Source organism: Rhagoletis zephyria, unplaced genomic scaffold, assembly GCF_001687245.7.
Source record: "Rhagoletis zephyria isolate East Lansing unplaced genomic scaffold, Rhagoletis_zephyria_1.1 Rzeph_scaffold_01255, whole genome shotgun sequence".
Classification (NCBI taxonomy): Eukaryota; Metazoa; Arthropoda; class Insecta; order Diptera; family Tephritidae; genus Rhagoletis; species Rhagoletis zephyria.
In genome coordinates, this window is record NW_016158339.1 from 60,920 (window position 1) to 82,146 (window position 21,227).

A 21,227-nucleotide genomic window follows, 5' to 3' on the forward strand; every position below is an offset into this window, starting at 1 on the left:
TCCATTTATAAAAGCGTTGTATATTAAAAAGTTTTTTTTATATTATTTATTTTCTACTTTTTAGTCCTGTCTGAATAAAATTTTGCAATAGATATTAAAATAATTCAACGATATTAATAGAAAGGTGCACACACATGCATTTACATATGTATGTACATACAAACGAGCACCAATTAATTTTATTTAAAGAAATGGCGTGTCGTCTATTTCCGCTGTAGCAAACGTAGTACATAGGGCGACATCTAGATGTCATCTACCTCGCCCTATTCACTACAGCTGTCGCCCTATGCACTATGCTTTTTTATAGGAACTTTTCAAAGCTTTGCTTTGGTGTCGGACACACAACATTGAAAGTTTCTGGATCCACAACATTGAAAGTTTCTGGACTCACAACATTGCAAGTTGATAAAAGCGTTGTAAAAAGAAACATGTGACGTTTTGTACTTAAATATTTATTGAAGTACATAAATTTTTTGTTTATTTTTTTTCATGTACCTGAAGTATTCAATTTTAATTTTAGGAATAGAACTGTTTTCTTTTTCAATGCAAACTTTTGGATGCTAGCATTCATGAAGATTCATCTCTGGTGTAACTTTTATAATATTTGATTAAAACGAAGAGAATTAATTTGTGAACAAAAGTAAAAGTTATTTATTTCATTTAGGAATACAAATTAAAGGTACATATTTCAAAAGCAAGATCGTATGATTTGCAGATCATGCCTGATATTCACAGAAATATACATATGTATGTATATACTTTCTCAAATTTAGGTACGATTCGAAAGTGAATGCCTTATTTGGTCTCTTTTCGTTTGGCCAATCGAGGTGAATTGACTTGCTTCGCCTGCGTCGATTTCGGCTGCACTGTCAGATTCATAATTTAAGGATCATAATTAATTTTAAACTTAATGCACACGTTCATAATTAATTTTAAACTTAATGCACACGTTGTGTAATGCTGAGCAGACATTAGCGAATCTCGCCACTTTTGTTGTATGATATCTTCCCCTCTTGTTGTACCCTAAGATTCTCCAACGGCCTTTTAAAATACCTATGCTTCGTTCAATGATACACCTTGCTTTAGAATGAATATCATTGAACACACATTCGCTTGAACCATCCGGAGGATTTCTATAAGGTGTAATGCACCATGGCTCAATTGGGTAGCCGGAATCCCCTATTAAAATTTTTATTATTTTTAAACCAGTATGAAAGAAATTAAAGTCATGAGCATATCTAACAGCCATGCATTTTCCTGCCTGTTAAGCTCAAACCGCTCTTTCAATACTCTCCTTTGGTCTGAGTGCTTCCAAACGAAGGAGTCATGAGCCGCCCCACCGTATTGAGAGTTAATCGCCAAAATTTTGTAATTATGGTCACATATCTGACAAATTTACTATTAAGTAACTTTATTTCAACGGCATATATTGTAGCATAGCATTAATACTATGGTATCCCTTTCGGGTTAAATACATATGTTCGTCAACTGTGGGTTTCTGCAAACCAATGTGAGTTCCGTCACCGCAACCGATGACTAAGAATGGGAAACATATCCTTTAGATTACAGACATGTACAAGTATTTGTTTATATACCTCCAGGTATTCTGTATTTCTCCACAAACCACAATTTATTTTCCATTTCCATAAGAACAATCGATGCCAACTTTTACACATTCCCACTAAAAAATCGTTTCCGACACTGTGTTGGTACCCACCGCTGGCTAGAAGGGAAAGAGTGGCAGCCATTTGTAGTATTGGAGGCACCGCTTTGGCGTCCGATTGCCTTCTCTAGAACGTAAGTAAAAGCCTCTTTTGTCAAACGGAATCGTTACAAGAATCTGCAGTGAACCCTTTGTTAAAAAGCTGGGAAAATATATAAACTACATCCTTACGCTGTGCTCGGCAAGCTTAATGGATTGCTCCGATCTCTCAGCTGCCTTCGTGTGACTTTTTCATCTCCTTCACTACCGCTGGAGCTCAAATAATAAAGCAATGTCGGATACATATTTTAAGTTTTGGTTTAATTTGCATTCAATTCTTCAATATTTTGACAGTTCCACCACTATTGCGACTTAAGAATACGATCCATAGCGTCATGGAACTTAAAAACTATTGTGAACTAAAAATAAATTACGATCCGTTCGTTTTCGTATGTGATAATCCCATTCAGCTTATACGACTGACATATCACGTAATTTTATTTCGTATGGTTTCCGATCCGTGAACGGATGTTACGATTCGTGCCCTGAGTAAAAACTATGTTCATAAACTCTATTTCGCGTTAATTGAAATCATGAAATAGTGTTCATTCATTCAGTTTCTACTCAAACGCATGAAATGATTTCATGAATTGGCCTACGCATAATGGTAGTAAATGACAGAATGAATTACAACAAACACATCCTTTTGACGTAATGCAAGCCGAAAACGTAGGATCAAATCAATCCGAAATCAAGTTGGATGTTTTGCCCACAAACGTTGCAATTTTGCGAGCAGTCTCATTGTAAAATCTCGTTTTTCCAATTTCATAGTTTCGGCTTATATTTATAAAATTCAACGAAAGCACTTACCTATTTCGGCTGAGTTATCCATTTTCGTTATTTAGTGTACAAAATAAACGCAAATTAAATGAGTTTGTACAACCTGGCCAGTAATGTAGCGATAAGTTGTACAACTTGCCAGAAAATCCAAATTTTTTGATCTTTCATAAAACCTAGACATAAATTCATTCAACAGGCCCACAAACGGTGCAATCTAGAGCTAAATAACAACAAGTTGAACCAACGGTCGCTACGTTTATGGTTTTCTTTAAGAAACATCGGGCGAAAATTTCAACCACAGTATATACAGTAATAAACCTTTTCGCAGTTTTTCACCATTTGGTCCCCGAGGTACTTTTGGGTTGTGTGCATCGTTTTCGTTTTGCGCGCACGGCAACACTTACTGTGGGGAATTTCGCCTAATGATTAGAAAAATTCTTTTCCAGGATAAAATATACATAATTATGTGTTATTTATGAACAAAGTGTAGGTTAAGTATACTATTAATCTGTAATCTATGCTGATATTCATGCTTTATGAAAAATAATATCAATTGTCGTTGGCCCCGGATCAATAAACGAATTTAACGCACAATTTATCCTGTGATAGCTGTGGTTTATTTCTAAACATAAAACGTTATTTCAATCTTAGCACATAAATACATATTTAATAAAATTGATTTGATTTACTCACTGCTGTGTGCCTTTCCGGGTGCTTGCCAACGAATGTAAAAAAATTTAACAAGAAGGACGCAATGTAAATGAAGGCGAATGAATTCGCCGCGATACAGGACACAGGGAAAACGATGAATAAGCAGAAAGGCAAACAGCGATCAGTTTACATAGTAGCCAGATTAAATTTCAAAGTGTAAAATATTCATTCAAAAGGTGGCGTTCTGGGACATCCCCGCCCCCGTGAATCATCCGATTCACCAGCTTCAACGTCCAGAACGGCTAACTTTGCAACGGCTCTTCGCTTCACCCTGGAGTTCCGCGCACATCAACATGCCGTATATCACCATCTTTGCCAGGATACCACTGCTCCACCACGCCTCGACACCATTGCCTTCTTGGAACGTTAGGGTCGCACAGGAATACTAAGTCCCCTTCCTTCAACGGTTTTGTTGGTTGACACCACAGGATACAACTGCTCCACCACGCCTCGACACCACTGCCTTCTTGGAACGTTAGGGTCACACAGGAATACTAAGTCCCCTTCCTTCAACGGTTTTGTTGGTTGACACCACTTCTCACGACGTGTTAGGGTCGGGAGATACTCCAGCACCCATCTCTTCCAGAAATGGTCTCTGAGTTGACGAGCGATACGCCACTGCTGACGTATAGCAGGGGGTTTGAATGGTATTTCGGTCACACTGGGCGTATGCGCAGCATTGGCTGACCCCAGCAGGAAATCGTTCGGCGTTAACGGCTGCTCTTGGTTGGGAGAGATGGGCAGGTGCGTGAGAGGCCGGGAGTTGACGACGTTTTCCGCCTCGAGCAGGAAGCAATTGAGTGTGTGCACACGTGGGACGACTTCTTTGAGCGTTTGACGCAACACCCGCTTAACGCACTGCACCATCCTTTCCCAGGCGCCTCCTTCAGCTGGGTTAAACGGTGAGTTAAATACCCAATCGATGCCTCGTTGCGACAATTCACCCTGCACACGCTCGCAGTCGAAAACTTCAGTAAATCTTTTGGCTTCATTATTGGCGCCAACGAAGTTTTTCCCGTTATCGGATCTCAACCTCACAGGCACTCCTCTGCGGTTAACAAAGTTGCGAAGGACGATGATGCAGGAGCCAGTGCTCAAGTCGTGTGCCATTTCCAAGTGCACTGATCGTGTGGTAAGACAGGTGAAAAGTGTCACCCACCGCTTTTCGGTGCTGCGCCATACTGTTACATTGAGGGGTCCAAAATAGTCCATGCCAGTGTATGTAAATGCGCTTACGTGAGGCGTGAGTCTATCGATGGGAAGCGGCCCCATTAGTGCCGGAACCGGTGTCGCCTTACGCAGGCGGCACACATTACAGCTGGCGATGACGTTGCGTAGGAGCGTCCTTAGCCGAGGTACCCAGTAAACGCGGCGGATGGCGCATATAGTAGCTTCAGAATTTTGATGGCCCATGAGAACGTGATGATGTGTTGTGACTAACTTCGTATACGCGTGAGTGGGTGGCAGTATTATGGGGCGCCTCGTGCAGATCGGAAGCCAGCTGGCGGCATCAATGCGGCCGCGAGCACGCAGTACGCCATCCTCGTCTAGGTATGGCAGCAATTGCAGCAACGAGCTGTGCCGCGTTATGTCTTGTCCATCGCGTATGTGCTGAATTTCTTCGGGGAAGGATTCGCCCTGAACCAGTCGGCATAGGAGCATTTTCGCCGCTTCGAGATCGCCAGCACTTAGACCGTAGGGAGTCTTAATTTGGATTCGGCGACAAGTTTTGACGAACAGTATAACCCAGGATGTAGTCATCAACAACCTGTTGTATGAAGAGAAGCGATTAAAGTTTAAGAAATTTTGGTTTACGATGGTTAACGCGTGTTGTGGTCGTAGCTCTTCATCGTTCTCTTCTGATTCGGTGGAAACTGCATATTCAGAGGGCTAGGCTTGCTCCTCTTCTTGCAGAAACGACGGACCTTGTACCCAGCGCGCTAAAACTTCAGCAATTCTGTGCTGAACAAACGGCTTATAAATACGGTGCTCGCTTCGAACCCATTTAATGACCGTCGATGAATCACACCAAAGGAATCGTTTGTCGGGTTTAAAGGAGTGTGCTTCGCATACGACTTGTTGTAGCCGCGTTCCTAAATCGGCAGCTTGCAGCTCTAAGGGCGGTATAGTAAGCGGCTTCAATGTAGCGCACTTAGATTTCGCGCAAATGAAGGCAACCTCCACCTCACCGCGAGCGTTCTTGGCTCTCCAATTGACGGCAGTAAAGGCGTTCTCGCTGACGTCAACAAATGTGTGTAGCTGTAGTGTTTCCGCCGCACCGTTGCGGAAGTAGAATCGGGGACAGGTATACCTGATTACCGATAGCAGTTGCTTCCGCCACTTTTCCCATGACGCACCAATGTTGACTGGAAGTGGCTCATCCCAGCGCGCTTCGTGTCTCCACACCTCTCGCATTAGCAGCTTCGCCGTGACAACAAAGTTACCCAGGAGCCCCAGAGGATCAAATATGGACATGACCACACTGAGGAGCTCCCTCTTCGTAGCACATCTAGTACCGCTCATCACCGCTTCACTCACGTTATTAAACTTGAGTCGAAATGTAAAGTTGTCAGTCGTTGAGTTCCAATGCAAACCCAATACCCGCTCAGTGCCCAGACCGTTCTCCGTCGAGTTCGATGTAAAATTGCGAAGCTCGAAGCCGACGCCCATGTGAATCGCTCTTACCTGTGCCCCGATGAAGCTATCTACGAAGTCGTCCACATAATGATTTTCTAAAATAGCAGTTACAGAGCGGGCTGTATAGCGGCAGTCGCTGCCGTGTTCTAACGCGTTTCGTGTTTTAACGTAGTGGGCCGCACAAGGTGAGCAAGCAGCTCCAAACGTCATCACGCGCATCTCGTACACATCGGGAGTTCAGCCAGAGTCACCGTCCCGCCATAAAAATCGCTGGGCGCGTCTATCCTCTGGGCATACAAGCACTTGGTGGAACATTTTCACGGAACCGGAAAAGAATAGACGGCAACGGTTTGTATTCTTGTGGCCCCTTAAGTAGATGACTGTTTAAGGAGATACCATTGGCCTCGGCGGCAGCGTCGAACACGATTCGCAGTTTGAACGGCTTGTTGGGGTTCACTACCGCGAAATGCGGCAAGTACCAGGTACGTGGCATCGACAAAGCGAGCTCTGACGTTGTGAGTCTGCGCGCGTAGCCCTTCTCAACGTAGCTGTCAATGATTTGCTTATAGGCGACAGCAAATCCAACATCACGACTCATTTTTCTTTCAACGCTCCTTAACCTATTGAGCGTCATTCCGTAGCTGTCTGGCAATTGATCGTCGTCGTGCTTCCATAGCAGTCCAGTTTGGAAGCGTGATCCAACACGACAGGTTGTCGACTCCAAGATGGCTCGTGCACGGATGTCGGCCTCGCTTTCGATAGGTGGCGATGGTCTCACACCAAAGCTTTCAGTCTCGAAAAAATCGGCGACCATGTTGTGAAGCGCTTCATCCCGACTGGACTTCACAAATAGGCTCGTTATAGGCGAAGGCGAGCATTTACTAACTGGACCGAACACCACCCAGCCTAGTTTCGTTTTGGCTGCAAATGGTCCGTTTTTCCTCATCGTAATGGTGGTCGATGATAAACCCAAATGGCAATTGTCTATGCCATGAACATGCAAACTGTGTGGCCGTCCTTGCAAGTCTAACTCCTTTGCAAGGCTACTATCAAGCATCGTTACAGATGAGCCCTCTTCGAGTAAAGCGTAGGTGTCGACGCGGCGTTTCTTTCCATACAACGTGACCGGCAGGATGCGATAAAGCAGCTTTTTTCTGAAGAGTTGGTAGCACAACTTAGTACTGTTGCGCCTTCATCGCCAGGCGGTTGGTAATGAGCATTGTTCGGTGGCGACGTAGACCTTGATGACGCAGAGCGGGCGGCGCTTCTGACGATGACGTGGAGGGAGCTGACAGGCGCTCTGATCGGGACTCGTGGAGCAATCTGTGATGTGACCGATTGCACCCATCGATACCACAAACCTTACGTCTTCTGCAATTGCTGGTACTGTGACCCGCATTCAGGCAGGCGGAACATAATCGCCTCGATTTAACTTCGGTCCGTCGATCGCTCACCGTTGCTTCAATTAGGCGCTTGCAGTCCGCTGGCTTGTGCTGGCCCTGGCATAACGGGCATTTTCTCGAAATCGTCTCATCCAAATGGAGTACCATGCGACGTTTGGGCTCACGAGCGGCATGTTGACATTCATCGTTAACCGTGCACATAACGTTGGCAAGTGATGTAAGCCAATCACTGAAATGTAGTGCAGTAGCTCGCATCTGCAGGGCAGTCGAGTACCTGCCCCACTCAATGCGTTTGCTCATGGATAACTTCGCGATAAGTTCATCAAGCAACATCGGATTGGAGATATGATGCTCGGCGCCAGCTGACTGCAAGAAAGCACAAATGTTGTTTACTTTGGTCGCAAACGGTATTAGCTTACTCAAAAGGTTCGCGGGCGCTTTTTCCTTAACCTGCGCTAACTGACTACGAACCTGTTGCTCTGGCCGCCCAAACCTGAACTTCAACTGTTCAGTAATGCATCCGACATTGTTAGGGTGGATCAGCAACGATTTCACCGTCTTGCGCGCATCGCCTTTCAAACACTTTTGAAGACGCTGGTTGTTGTCAAAATTACTATACCCATATGCCGCCGTCGACTCCATAAAGGCTGCATAAAATACGGGTCAGTCTTCTGGCCTATCGCTAAAATCAGGCAAGTCTAGCAATTTCTTAGGGAAGTTAAAATTATGTGGTGAGTACTGTATGTTTGCGCAAGCCCCGTTGGCTTGAGTTGTTGGTATCGGAGCGCTCGATGACTGCGATGAAAATACATCGTTCGTGTGTAGCGCTGAAGTTCTGCGCAAATTACCAGACATTGCGCTACCAATAACGGGCTGTGGTATTAAACTGTGCAAGTTCACTGAAGTAGGCGGCGGCATAGGTGGGGCTTCAATAAAGGGCGTAGAGGTACTCGACTGTACGTTAGTTGGCAATGCGTTTGTTAGCGATGCTTCGAATTGCGTTAGCGTTGATCGCGGCGGCGCTGGCGGTGCTGGGTGCGACTGCGCGACTACGCCGCTGGCGTAAGTAACGGCAGAACTACCATTGCTCGATAACGCTGCTCGAAGAACTTCATTTTGGGCTTCACGTTCTTGCAACTGTACCTGGGTGTCCCTCAAGTGGAGCTCCAGCATGGCTATGCGTCTCTCGATGTCTTCGAAGTTATGACTGGCAGAGCTATTTTCGGGGATTTGGCGTGACACCGGCACGGAGTCGGTGCCTGCGACCGTGTGAACGGCTGGGGCGGCTGGGGCTCCATCGTCGATAGGCATTTGGTTGGTTGCTGCCGCCCTACTATAGGCACTGGTGGGCACGTTAGAACTAGTACTTACTGCGGTGTTAAATGACGCTTCCAATATTGGCGATAATAATGCGTTGCTGTTAGTGCTGGTGTTATTCATGAGGCGGGCGCTTCTACTTGGCGGTGTCCGTTCCATGCGTGGAGGTGAAGACGGCAAAACAAATTAATGTGGCGCAAGTGGTGGGAAGTATGTGGCAGTCGAATTTTAAAATATCGCAAACGTTGTGCACATAACAAAGATTGGCGGCAAAAAAAGTTCACATTCCCAATTGCATTGAATGTAAAACGAAACCAACTGTAACGCTACGACCGCAAATAACGGGGGCGCTGCGATGGCCGTCGCAAATGTACCGGTAGCGTAGAGCTTCGCTGCCAAACCAAAGAAACAGCATTGGCACTGCTGCTGCAATATAGCGAAATAAAGCTGTTGGCCCCGGATCAATAAACGAATTTAACGCACAATTTCTCCTGTGATAGCTGTGGTTTATTTCTAAACATAAAACGTTATTTCAATCTTAGCACATAAATACATATTTAATGAAATTGATTTGCTTTACTCACCGCTGTGTGCCTTTTCGGGTGCTTGCCAACGAATGTACAAAATTTAGAAGGACGGAATATAAATGAAGGCGAATGAGTTCGCCGCGATACAGGACACAGGGAAAACGATGAATAAGCAGAAAGGCAAAAAGCGATCAGTTTACAGAGTAGCCAAATTAAGCTTCAAAGTGTAAAATATTCATTCAATAGGTGGCGTTCTGGGACATCAATAGTTAAGTACATAATTAACGCTTGTGTTTTATAAACTGGAAAACTCAATTAGTAATTATAGCACTGAATGGAGTTTTCTTAAATGTAAGTTTAAAATTTAAAAAAAGTCCATTATAAGATTATATTTTTATGGAAAACGTAAATTTTGTGAATTTATCAAGCAAAATTCTAAATTTCCGAATATATTTAAGTCGTTATTAAAAAAGAAAAACATGGTTTGTGTAGTTATACAGACCCTAATGCCTGCCAGCGCATCCGCCCAGACAGTTCATTAAGCACACCCAAGTTTGAGTGATCTACAAGTTATAAGCGTTTTCAGCATTCAACAGGTCATTACCATGTACGATGTAATATAACAAGTTATACACTGAACTATGATAATCTGTACTAGTATCTATAATAATAGAAAATAATTTGCAATGTTTTTACACTTTTGCAATTAACTACGGTCATTATTACACAGTCATGACTTGTGCCACTCTGCCATAGTACGGTTGTTGCTCCCACAGTAATTTTGTATACAACTCTGAATGAACAAAATGCATGCTCCTTCTCATTATCAACCCTGATCAGATTTTACCCCCGAGGAGTACTCAAAAAGGTTTACTACTGTGTATACTGTGATTTCAACTGCTCCTGTAACACTACCTTATACCTATAAGTTGGCCTTGCTATCATCCTCACATATGTTCATCAGAGTATACCAGAGGTGGGCACTCACACTATCACACACATGCGCTTGGGTGCGAACCAGTGAAGTTNAAAACTCAATTAGTAATTATAGCACTGAATGGAGTTTTCTTAAATGTAAGTTTAAAATTTAAAAAAAGTCCATTATAAGATTATATTTTTATGGAAAACGTAAATTTTGTGAATTTATCAAGCAAAATTCTAAATTTCCGAATATATTTAAGTCGTTATTAAAAAAGAAAAACATGGTTTGTGTAGTTATACAGACCCTAATGCCTGCCAGCGCATCCGCCCAGACAGTTCATTAAGCACACCCAAGTTTGAGTGATCTACAAGTTATAAGCGTTTTCAGCATTCAACAGGTCATTACCATGTACGGTGTAATATAACAAGTTATACACTGAACTATGATAATCTGTACTAGTATCTATAATAATAGAAAATAATTTGCAATGTTTTTACACTTTTGCAATTAACTACGGTCATTATTACACAGTCATGACTTGTGCCACTCTGCCATAGTACGGTTGTTGCTCCCACAGTAATTTTGTATACAACTCTGAATGAACAAAATGCATGCTCCTTCTCATTATCAACCCTGATCAGATTTTACCCCCGAGGAGTACTCAAAAAGGTTTACTACTGTGTATACTGTGATTTCAACTGCTCCTGTAACACTACCTTATACCTATAAGTTGGCCTTGCTATCATCCTCACATATGTTCATCAGAGTATACCAGAGGTGGGCACTCACACTATCACACACATGCGCTTGNCACTTCCTAGGACATCGCCATGTTAAATTCGCCAGTTGCTTGCATGCAAAAGAGATTTATCGCGAACCAGTACTGGGTCTAAATGTACTAGAAGCGCCCCAGTTCAGAACTAGAGATTTTCCCCACAGGGTTTGCTCAACAGCCAGTGCTCGGACTTCAACACATTTGTGGAATAGGTAACACCTTTTTTTGCTAAATTACCCCTGCAAAAAACGGGACTAATCCGGGATGACTCCGGGAGCAATCGCAAAGGAGCATGCGACTAATACCACTTTTGATCTCTTTATATGGAATGAACTGATCGCTTTTGTTCGAACATGTCCTATGAAGAGACTAATTGTTCACCTTTATACCCGAACGGGTATAAAAAGCGACTAGTCACTTTTAAAAAATAAAAACAAAAATTTGCGCCAGCTGAGATTCGAACCGGGGTTCTCAGTTTTGGTAGGCGAATACTCTCCCTGTGTGCCAACGCCGCACATGAAATTTTATTGACTAAGTGCGTACATATCATTAAATCGTTAATAGTACCCGTTAGAGATGAGTTGGGGACTAATTGATCTCCAATTATACCCATAAGGGATGAGTCGAGACTAATTGACCTCCATTAGAACCCGTATGAGACTAGTTGGGAGTAATTAATGCCCAATTGTACCCGATTGAGAGTAATCTCGGAATACCCTCTTTAGAGATTAGTCGCACAATTTTTTGCAGGGACATTTCTACTACTTCTAACACCGTAAGCTAAAAAACTTTCAGATCTTGAAACTTCTTTTTTTTTTTAATTTGTTCATTTGCGCATTAATGAATGGGCATTTCCTACAACAAAAAACAACATTGCTTGCTGCGACATCGACACATGTATGATATGATCGTCTTCGTGCGTCTTACGATAATTGACGATTGACTGATGCTTTGCTAGCACTTCGGCAAAACAAATCAAATCAGTTGCTGCTGAGACTTCACCACAGTATACCAGTAGAAAAGGTTTTTGTTGTTGTGGCTGTTAATTTGGTCCCCATAAAGGACTTGAGGGTTGCGAGCAACTGTTTTACCGCATTCAGGGTGCTGTGCAGCAAAATAATGTGGTGAACAATTTTAACATCGGATAAATGGCGAGAGAAATATTGTTATGCGCTTTATAAGTAAACATGAACGTAATAAAATGTTTTATACTTCAATACAACTAGTTAGCGCTATTTTTGCAATTCGAAATGATCTTAAAAATATTTGTAGTGAAATATGTACTTTATGAGTTAAATGGAAACTATCTTATATGTAAATATATATTCCGATTTACTTCAAATAAATGATGTAAAATGTTTTATATAATAATTTGATTTTAATAATAATATTTATTACTTTCATCTACATTGCTTTTATTGTAAGTTTTCACGAGTAGTTGCTGTTTTCTGCAATTGTCTCTGGCCGACTATACATGCTAAAGCTAAATAATTTCACAATTTCTACCCTATTAAACGTTTATATTTTAATAAAATGTGATCAATTACTTAAGAATATATAATTTCCGATCAAACTATAGAACTGAATGTTTGAGAAACAATTATTTAAATCAAATGATCAATAGTAAACGCACTCGGAGCGAATTTTGGAACACGGAGCGAATTATGCATATCAACACTAAATAATTTCTAACTTTCTACCATATTATACGTTTATATTTCAATTTAATATGATTAATTACTGAATAATATATAAACTCCGATCAAACTTCACTACTGAATGCTTGACAAACCATATTTGAATCGAAATCATTTGATTTAAATCAAATGATCAACCTGCTTGAATTTGACCATGCTCTCAGAAGAACCATCCTATAAAGTCAAATTGAAAAAAATTTGTATGAATTTTGAATTGTTTGTTTATATTTTTCTACATTATAGTATCTTAAAAGAGAGCCGGATTGAGTTGTCAATAACACATTGGGCCGTATGCATAAAAACTAAGTAATTACTTTTTCTCAGATTTTCATACATTTCACTTAAATTTATTTGAAAAAATTGAGTGAAAGGTCTGAAATTTTAAGAAAAAGCATTTGCTTAGGTCTTATGCATACGTCCCCTTGTTTAATACACCCATGATACAAATATTTAAAGGTAAAACCGCTTGTTCAATTCGTCGGCCATCATTTATTTTTTGAAGTTTGTCTATTTTATAAAATTGAAACTTTTAGAGCAACTCAAATGCCAAAAAAAAGTATAACGAACAAGTAAGAAAGTCTAAGTNCTTAAATTTCGAAATATTGAAATTTCAAGCATTTCTGAAATTTACCGTTATATGAAAAGCGGCCGTAATTTTAGTCCGATTTCAACAACGGTGTGCTTTTATGTGGCAAGCACAACAACCGTACCGAGTTTGGTACAAATTCGTAGAACGGTTACCGAGATACATATATGTGATCATAAGTGGGCGGTGCCATTTTCCAAAATTTTTATCACAGCATATTTCTTTGTTGTTGCAATCATCAATTTTGAAAAAATTAGCTTTAATATTTACTGATTTATCGAGGACTTCGTATTTTTCTAAATTACCGTTATGTAAGATGTGGGCCTGGTTATTGTCCGATTTTGGCCATTTGGTATGCTGTACCAGCACCAACAACTGTGCCAAGTTTGGAAGAAATTGGTGTAGCGGTTACCAAGATATACACATGTAACCATAAGTGGGCGTGGCTACCAAAATGTTTTAATATTCTTATTTTTCGTCTAAAAGTCATTGTCAATATCAATTTTGAGTACACAGGTTTACAAAAAAAAAAAAAACTTATGCATATTAAACCGAACCTATAGGTCAAATAGGACATAAAATTTATTCAATAAAAATTTAAAAAAAAAATTGTTTTTGTTCTCACTGAAACCGAGTATGGAGGTCCCTTGATTCCTCAAGGTCATCTGGAGGTCATGCCAAGGTCAAATTCCGATGAATTTTATTGAATTTTCAGGTTTGTTCAATGAATTTTTCCCTACTTGACCTTCAAATGACCACGAACCTGACGTAATGGAGGCTAACGGACTTCGGATTCGCATTCAGCATGTCGAATAACATAGGGATATATAGGTTTGGTTTAATATGCATACACTTTTTTTTTGTAAACCTGTGTTATCTATAGTAGTTACTAAAATATCGCACTTTTCGTATTTCTGAAAATTACCGTTATATGGGAGGTAGGCGTGGTTATTGTCCGATTTCGCCCATTTTCAATACCATCCGTCCTACGCCCAATTTTTACTCGAGTTATCGTGTGCACAGACGGACGGACGGACGGACAGACAGTCACCGCTTAATCGATTCCTCTTTTCATTCTGATCATTTATGTATACATTTTATATCTATCTCGATTCGTTTTGCCTGTTACAAACAACCGTTATGGGAACAAAGTTATAATACCTTGTGCACAAGTGCGCTCGGGTACAAAAACAAATAGATGAAAATATTGAAATTTTCATTTATTTGAGACTGAAAATGAGGATGTATTTGTGAGATTGGAAATTTGAACAAATTTTTGTAAAGTTAGCAAACTTTAAAAATGTTCAGGCTGCCTCTCAGCGGTTTTACCTTCAGATTTTTGTATCATGGATACACCTTGGTCGAGATATCACGAACAAGTTTTCCTTTATTTATTTTTACTTAAAATCTTTAAATATGTATGATTTTTTTCTGTAGAATACGTATTAATTTTTTAGCGATTTAAAAAAAAAGGGAGGCCAGTCGGATCTACGTAACCAGAACGACCTGAATGCGCATTGAAGTCGGTTGTATTTTTTGTTTAAATTAATTTTCATTATTGAGATACACTTTCGCTACTATTTATCCTCCTCCTTCTCGACATACTCTTTCATATTACTGTTATTTATTATTTTTCTTATTAGTCATTTATATGCTTAGGACTTACTGTAGGTGCTTTAAGATTCATTTTGTAAATATGTATGTACATATAAAAAAAAGCGATATTTTATATTAAATTATGAATTTTATTCGTGCAATTTTTTATGTTTAATAGTTTTGAGAACATTTTTTGGTTCTGTTGTATTCTTTTATTGCATGCCTTAAACTTTTTTACTTTAAGTTATAATTTTGAAGATATGCCTTCTGCCTTTGTCAAGCACTTTAGCTAGGTGCGACAAATTTAGCATATGCGCGTAAGAGCATAGAGTAGGTATACGGCTGTGCTGCCGCGATTCTCCAACATCTTGTCAAATGAGAAAACATATTGATGGCGGAATCCATCGTAGTCCGATTTTTCTTAAAATCTACGAAAAAGCGATCACTGAATCTGAACTGCTATAAACGTGTATATTCAAATCAAGCGCTGCGTTCGTAGCTACTCGAACTTAATAGCATTTTCGTAGATTTCACGAAAAATCGGACTACGATGGATTCTATGCGATTATGACTTATGGATCGATTATGGATGGGAACGGAACCTCAGTTGGGTTGCCGATGGACAGCGCCACTGAAATGAAAATAGCAATATATAGCAATAGCAATAATTAAGTTTCATAAAGTTCAAGGTGGTACAATTTAAAAACAAAAGTTAAAAAAAGAAATAAAGTATCTCAATAAAAATTTTCCGGCAGCCACAAAAATGCAGTTGCCAATATAGAAACTTAGTTGCCAGCTTTCAGTTGCTAGTTGCCATCGGTAATACCATTTCAGCCACTGGCCAACCAACTGAAGTTCGGTTGTCCTCCGTAATAGACACATAAAATCGGAATCGAATATGTATGCACGTTCTGCAAACTATAAATATTTTGTAAATGTGTGCTCTGTCCGCTAACGAATTCCTGCCATGTGTGAAATATCGTATGTGAAGCCTCTGTCTGACTTAACGATTGTCAAAGGCATGCCAGAAGATGTTTCATCATATGTTTTCGGCCATCGTCTTCTTGGAGTAAGTTCATCGATACCGAAAACTTTACAACCTTTATGTGCCAGCAGCCCTTAGTGTTTTTGCCAATGACATGGTACTATGGCACTGTTAATAACCAAATTTAGCCGCAGTTGCATTCACACGTGATATAATAGCTAGTGTCGGCAAGCTGTGGGAATGCCCATGAGATGGCGTTTGTTCAGCTATCGAAATCATTACACCGACGGCGGTGGGCAGTTCTGCTGGAACATATTTACCCCAGCAGTGGTTGCGGCGCTTTGTTTTGCAACAATAGCCTGCAATGATGACATGTCATATAATGTCGACGAACAAAGATAATCAATTTAAAATGACTAACCTTATTCCCAGCCGATTTGGGAGATCACCCTTGGTCACGACCAGAACGCATTTACTAAGAAAAAAACCGCAGGGATTGCAGTAGTTCTTTCAATCACCGTTGATGATGCTGTGCTTGTAATTAATAGTCTGAAAAGACAGAAAATTGCATTAATGAAATGTTATACACATCAAATAAATAAATTTCAATAATTTGTTTACCATTTCACCGAACCGAATTACCAAGAAATAGAAACTCACCGCGATGCGATACAGAAATAAAAACCAACAGGGCTGCATTTTCTTGGCAAACAACACAAGCGATCAGAGCAATCTGATCCGCAAAATTATTTTGTGAAAAATAATAGTTGAAAAGAGTTTTTACACGTGATTATCACATTAACTCATAAGTGCAAATTATTGTGATTATTTTTAGTTGAATATAATTGTATTACCCTGGACTTTTTTTAATGTGTTCTAATATTCATTCTTTTGGGAAGCAAAAGCAACCATGCGCTAAATTTCTTGTGGGGAAATTTGGTCCCCATAAAGGACTTTCACCACGAAACAGCTACAAAAACCAAAACCTTTTCTACTGGTATATTGTGACTTCACTGCGCAACTATTCGAATAATACACACATAAAATGTTTTGGGAGGAATGGGAAACACATTTTTTTTTGCATAGAAAACACGGATGGGTGTGCGCACTACGTGATCTGCTATTGCGTTATGAATCGAAATGTTATGTCTTGTTTTAAAAGACATTACAAACTTTGTCATAGTCATTTTGAAAAGGTGAAAGAGGGTGATCGAGCACTGAAGCTTTTGGAATTAAAAGCAGCGTTCTTTATTAAATTTATGGTTGGTGAAAGTAATACAGTATATTTTGCTTAGCTGCGCATCCTTCTTTGCACGAAAAACTTGTGCACGTAACCGAAAAAGGCACTTAAGCGAATTTTCTTTACTACTTCAATGAGAAAGGTATCCGAATCCCTATGAAACCAAATATTGGCGGAGCACTTTCCATGTAGAAATTACTGCAAGCGAAATTTTTACCGAATGTTATCTTATTATTNTCAATCACCGTTGATGATGCTGTGCTTGTAATTAATAGTCTGAAAAGACAGAAAATTGCATTAATGAAATGTTATACACATCAAATAAATAAATTTCAATAATTTGTTTACCATTTCACCGAACCGAATTACCAAGAAATAGAAACTCACCGCGATGCGATACAGAAATAAAAACCAACAGGGCTGCATTTTCTTGGCAAACAACACAAGCGATCAGAGCAATCTGATCCGCAAAATTATTTTGTGAAAAATAATAGTTGAAAAGAGTTTTTACACGTGATTATCACATTAACTCATAAGTGCAAATTATTGTGATTATTTTTAGTTGAATATAATTGTATTACCCTGGACTTTTTTTAATGTGTTCTAATATTCATTCTTTTGGGAAGCAAAAGCAACCATGCGCTAAATTTCTTGTGGGGAAATTTGGTCCCCATAAAGGACTTTCACCACGAAACAGCTACAAAAACCAAAACCTTTTCTACTGGTATATTGTGACTTCACTGCGCAACTATTCGAATAATACACACATAAAATGTTTTGGGAGGAATGGGAAACACATTTTTTTTTGCATAGAAAACACGGATGGGTGTGCGCACTACGTGATCTGCTATTGCGTTATGAATCGAAATGTTATGTCTTGTTTTAAAAGACATTACAAACTTTGTCATAGTCATTTTGAAAAGGTGAAAGAGGGTGATCGAGCACTGAAGCTTTTGGAATTAAAAGCAGCGTTCTTTATTAAATTTATGGTTGGTGAAAGTAATACAGTATATTTTGCTTAGCTGCGCATCCTTCTTTGCACGAAAAACTTGTGCACGTAACCGAAAAAGGCACTTAAGCGAATTTTCTTTACTACTTCAATGAGAAAGGTATCCGAATCCCTATGAAACCAAATATTGGCGGAGCACTTTCCATGTAGAAATTACTGCAAGCGAAATTTTTACCGAATGTTATCTTATTATTTATATAACTACATAAATTGATAGCCATCTTCGTTGTTCTGCGAGATGAGCACAATAAATAAAAGGTTGTTAAATTAGGTAATTGTAGGTCCACTGCAGGTAAACGTAATACTTTCTTTGATAATTGATACTAGTCGCACAATTTTTAAGGCAGGTATCGCCAATGTGCAGGTATGTTGAATGCATCTATCGGAGCAGTTTCCTTATAAATGTTAAAAATAATGCTTTTGATGCGCATTTTGAGGTAGGTATCTTAAATGTGCAGTTAAGCATAGAGGCAGCAAAGCAAAATATACTGTATACATTAACACGAAAATTATCACTGTCTATCAGAAAATGATTCTCTATCAGAAATTTATAGATCATTTCTAAAAAAAGCATCTTATTCTGTCGCTTTGACCTTTTATTTAGAATTTCTAGAAAAGTATTAGGTATGCAGTTTTATAGCCCGTTAAAATTTAGTAGCTCAAAGTGCAAATTTCAAGCGCTAAGAAATCGCGTTGGTTTTTAATGATTGGCAATTTCTTTTCTGGAAGAAAATGCCTAGCACCGGCAGTAAAAAAAGATAAACATTAAATAAACAAGAAATAAAAATAGTCAAAACTGGTCAAAATGTTACTTAACTTAATCAGCTGACCATAAGTGCATATAACATATTTATAAATTTATTTATTTGAATCTACCACATAGTTTTGGAATGTACCACAATTTTTCATGCTTATTTACCACAACGAAAACTTGTTACATCCGAGCACTCTCAACAGTAGAGCTGTCAAACTATCGACGATACTATCGATAGTGAAATAACTATCGATAGTTTTAGTACTATCGTTTCATTGATAGGGTATTCTCTTTCCTAGCGCTTTTGACATTTACACATATTGGTTCAAAGAGAACAAAACTTGGCAGCATTATTTCATGAACCAAAGAGTAAAGATCACCCAGGACGGAGTGACGTCATTTTTTCGCCGCCATGTTATCAACTATTATTTTTTTCTCAGATGCAATTACAAATACACGGTTGCCGTGCTGGGTGATTTGTTTAGTTGGTTCATGGCATTATTTCTAAAAGCGCCATTTTTTATTTTAAGCGTGTAAATAGCAGAGGTTACATTGCCGTCTTAAGAGCGTCTCAGAAGTGGCAATGCAGTATATTTCAAAAGATTGTCAAGTTGAGAAATTTCAGAAAGCAGTTTCATGAGCAGTGGCACATTGCATGGAGAGTGTCTTTCGAAAGAAAATATTTTATTTCCGAAAAGCGAATTGCAGGTAAAGTTTCTGAAATCGCTTTTTGACTGTTTGATAGCAGCATTTTGAAGCCCAATTACATGTGTTTGGAAAATCAAAAAATGCCCGCCTCTGGACACATAATTTTTGACAATCAGAACAGTTCGCATTTATATCAACGAGCAGCTTATTAGATTTGTTTTCGTTTGTTCTACATATGTGCATACAGTATATTTTGCTTTGCTGCCTCTATGCTTAAGTGCACATTAAAGATACCTACCCCAAAATGCGCATCAGAGGCATTATTTTTAATATAAGGAAACTGCTCTGATAGATGCATTTAGCATACCTGTACATTGGCGATACCTGCCTTAAAAAATATGCGACTAGTATCAATTATCAAAGAAAGTATTACGTTTACCTGCACTGGCCCTACAATTACCTAATTTTAAAACTTTTTATTTATTTTGTTCATCTCGCAGAACAACGAAAGTGGCTATAAATTTATGTAGTTATATAGATAATTAGATACTATTCGGTAAAAATTTCGCTTGCAGTAATTTCTACGTGGTAAGTGCTTCTCCATTATTTGATTTCATAGGGATTTGGATACCTTCCTCATTGAAGTAGTAAAGAAAATTTGCTTAAGTGCCTTTTTCGGTTAAGTGCACAAGTTTTTCGTGCAAAGAAGGATGTGCAGCTAAGCAAAATATACTGTATATACATGTACACAAACATATGTACATACACAAACATATGTACATACCCAAACATATGTACATACACAAACATATCTACATACACAAACATATGTACATACCCTGCAAAAAATGGGAGTAGTCCGGGATGACTCCGGGAGCAATCGCAAAGGAGCATGCGACTAATACCACTTTTGATCTCTTTATATGGAATGAACAGTTCGATTTTGTTCGAGCATGTCCTATGAAGAGACTAATTGTTCACCTTTATACCCGAATGGGTACAAAAAGCGACTAGTTACTTTAAAAAAATAAAAATAAAAATTTGCGCCAGCTGAGATTCGAACTGGGGTGCTCAGTTTTGTTAGGCGAATACTCTCTCTGTGTACCAACGCCGCAGATGAAACTTCATTGACCAAGTGCGTACATATCATTAATTGTTAATAGTACCTCCGTTAGTCTGCGTTCAAACACGGAAACTCGAGTTTCTTATTATCGGCGATTTCTCTTTTGGTGTTGCCCTTTGCATTCACACACAGAAACTCTTTTGTACGCAATTGTTGTTGTCAGCTGTGAATCGCCAACTTGAATTATAGCTGAAATACAATGCCGGCGAACGGCGAACTCACCACAGTGAAATTCGCGCTGTCACAATTAGAACACCCGCAAGCATATGAAATTGAACACAGCCCACGGTGGGCAGGAAGCGAAGATAGGTTGCATAAAAATGTCGACAAAATCTGAAAGCAGGGTTGTATTTGTTGATATCTTAAGGTTAAGAATCCGCTTAAATTGAAATCCTAGCTGCTCCTGTTTTAAAGATATCCACATTTTATATACTTCTGATTGGATATATTTGCAAAAGAGGAAGGCGTACTTCTCGATAATTAGAGCATATTTATACGAAAAGAAATTTCATACAAATCTGTTCCCCTTTTTTAACTCACTAAAACGGATCAAATCAATGTGAAATATTTTCATTTTTTCCTACCGAAAGAATAATTGATCGAAATTTATTGGGCCCTACCGTATGCTATGTATGCTATATAATACGGTAGTAATTTTTTATTAAAGGTTTGTTGCTATAAGCAAGTAGCGCAGGCAAGTCGCACTGCGCTTGTGCAAGAAATAAAAATGCTCTAACTTAGGCCAACGGTACTCC

General features: G+C 39.4%; 1 long non-coding RNA gene across 1 annotated transcript; it reads right to left on the minus strand.

Moving 5' to 3' along the window:
* Positions 1-15,365: 15,365 nt before the first annotated feature.
* LOC108363357 (uncharacterized) lies at positions 15,366-16,383 on the minus strand. Its single transcript, XR_001847611.1, has 2 exons — positions 16,120-16,383; positions 15,366-16,057 (listed from the first exon to the last, which is right to left on the minus strand). It is a non-coding gene; the product is annotated as an uncharacterized LOC108363357 (long non-coding RNA).
* Positions 16,384-21,227: the final 4,844 nt, after the last annotated feature.